Below are 2,500 nucleotides of genomic sequence, written 5' to 3' on the forward strand. Positions count from 1 at the left end.
AGTGAATTATTACAGAATAAAGAAATAAGTTAAAGATATAAGTGTATTTAAAAAAATAATTTAATAAATCGTTTTCAAGTGATTTAATCCAACCTACTTATATTCTTCAAAATCTAAACTTGTCTAAAACTTTATTAAATTTTCATATATTCTAACGCCTGATCAATTTAATCAGTGATAGATCAGCTGATTATAAAGGACTCTAGTAGTCTTTAAAAAAAACCTCAGTTCCTAATGAGACAATAAATCTATTCATAAAACTTCGTAATTTGAAAAATAAATAGATAATAATTTGTTATCGTATAGTATAGTATAGTACAATATAGTATAGTATAGTACAAGATAATACAGTATAGTACAATATATACGATCCCTTTCCTTACGCCCAAGGCCAATACGACAAATATCAAAATGTAAACACGAACCGACAAAAAACTTTCGTGTAAATGAAAATATTCTTTTTTAAATAGACTTTCAAATAACTATGATTGTGAATATTATTAATTTTCCGAAATGTATAACTCCGAAAACTAGATTAACTTTATTAGTGTTAAAGGTTTGTTTTAACATTGGTAAGTGATGAAAGTTTATAAAAAAAATATTATCTGATGAATTGCTTTAAGCTTATGGTGAACCGGTCACCCCTCAATGTTAAAACGGGCTTCTAAGTTGGCCAAAAAGCGTTGTAGATAAAAAATGAAAAAAAAAAATTAATAGATTTAGAAATTGATTTTCCACAATAAAATCATTGATTCAGGTGTCTCATGTAGTCTATAATAATATTTTTTATTCATTGTTAGTCCTTTTATAAGAACATCAAAATTCAAGCGAAAAATATCTGTAACAGAAAAAAAAAATGGCGATCAGTCGGCCATTTTCTTTTAACTTCGATAATGTTGCGCAGATTATGCACGGCAGAAAACGTTCCAAACACAGCTCTCTCTCTCTCTCTCTCTCTCTCTCTCTCTCTCTCTCTCTCTCTCTCTCTCTCTCTCTCTCTCTCTCTCCTTACGGGCTGCCAACGCAACAGCCCGTGGCCCCCTTATTTCTAGGGCTGAGGGCAATCAAATAGCAGTAGCGGTCTCTCTCTCTCTCTCTCTCTCTCTCTCTCTCTCTCTCTCTCTCTCTCTCTCTCTGGTTCAGGGGTGAGGCATAGCCTTTGCAACGGCGCCTCCAAAGTTTATCTTCTTATACTGTTTTGTCTTTTCCTCCACATCAGGTTTAATATTTCTTTTTTTTTTTTTCTACATTTGTTTCACTAAATAAAAATAATCCTATTATTTTCTTTAGGTCTTCCTCATACGGTTGTTGTAGCTCAATTATTTCATTACTTTCTTTTCTATATTCCTGGGAAAACAACATAAAATGTATCAAATCTTCCTCCTCATTTTCACAAAAATTACAGTTTACATTCCCCTATCTCTCTCTCTCTCTCTCTCTCTCTCTCTCTCTCTCTCTCTCTCTCTCTCTCTCTCTCTCTCTCTTAGACTTAGTGACCCTTTCATCAATGAGATTATCAGTCACTGAACCACACTCCTGACGGCTGTTAAGTCTTGCAATTATTTAGCCAATTCATCAGATTATCTATCTTTGACGTAAATCATCATTTTCAATTTATGAATTAATAATAAAATTTACTTTCACTCTTCGTTCTTTGCGTTCACTTTTAGTCGATTTTGGTCTTATACATTATAGCAATTTAGTCTCACTTTTCAATATTCTATTATTCATCTTACAGAACATTCATATCATCTGTGTGTGCTATAAATTGTATGTTTTCTGATATATCACTATTTTACTATTCATCTACAGAACACTCACATCATCTGTGTTTATTCAAAATTGTATATTTTTGTTTTCAAATATACGATTATCTGAACTATCTTTTCGCTTAAATCAGTTTCTGTATTTATGATTTTTTTTTACTAAACCAAGACATCAGCCTGACTAGAAATATGATCTGCATTTTATGATTTCTAGATTATTTTTTTTAATATGTATTCTTTATCACAATCTAATCTAAAGACATTCTATTTTCAGAGGTTATTAATCTTATTTTACTCTATATCTTATAATCCGATTTAATATTTGACATGCTTAAAGTAGACTATTTTACGATGAGCTTAAACAATTGTTGTTATGATTCTTTTTTCTTTATTAAAACTAACTTTTGTTTTCTCTCTCCAGATTCTCAGGCTGATTTATCACTACCGAAGTCTTCCTCTGCATCGTCCATTAATCACACCCCAGCCAAAATTCAGAGACCTACGCCCATCCACGCCCATGCCAGGCCCTTCCCATACTCGAGTGCCATATCCTACGCCTCCCCCTCTTACTTACCGGGATCTCTACAGCCTCCCACTTACCCACAACCAACTCTTTCCCTCCAGAGAAACAGTGAGGTTTCGGAGAAGGAATCTCGGAGTTCCCTTAACCTTCCACCACCCACGATTACGTCATCTCTTTCAACTGTGCCTCGAACTCCGAGGGAATTTGCTGG

At 33.3% G+C, this 2,500-nt stretch overlaps 1 pseudogene; it reads left to right on the forward strand.

The window, feature by feature from the left end:
• Positions 1–2,500, forward strand: part of LOC137651774 (zinc finger protein PLAG1-like) — a 6,766-nt pseudogene that overhangs the window by 3,631 nt on the left and 635 nt on the right.

The sequence above is a fragment of the Palaemon carinicauda genome, chromosome 13 (assembly GCF_036898095.1).
Source record: "Palaemon carinicauda isolate YSFRI2023 chromosome 13, ASM3689809v2, whole genome shotgun sequence".
Classification (NCBI taxonomy): Eukaryota; Metazoa; Arthropoda; class Malacostraca; order Decapoda; family Palaemonidae; genus Palaemon; species Palaemon carinicauda.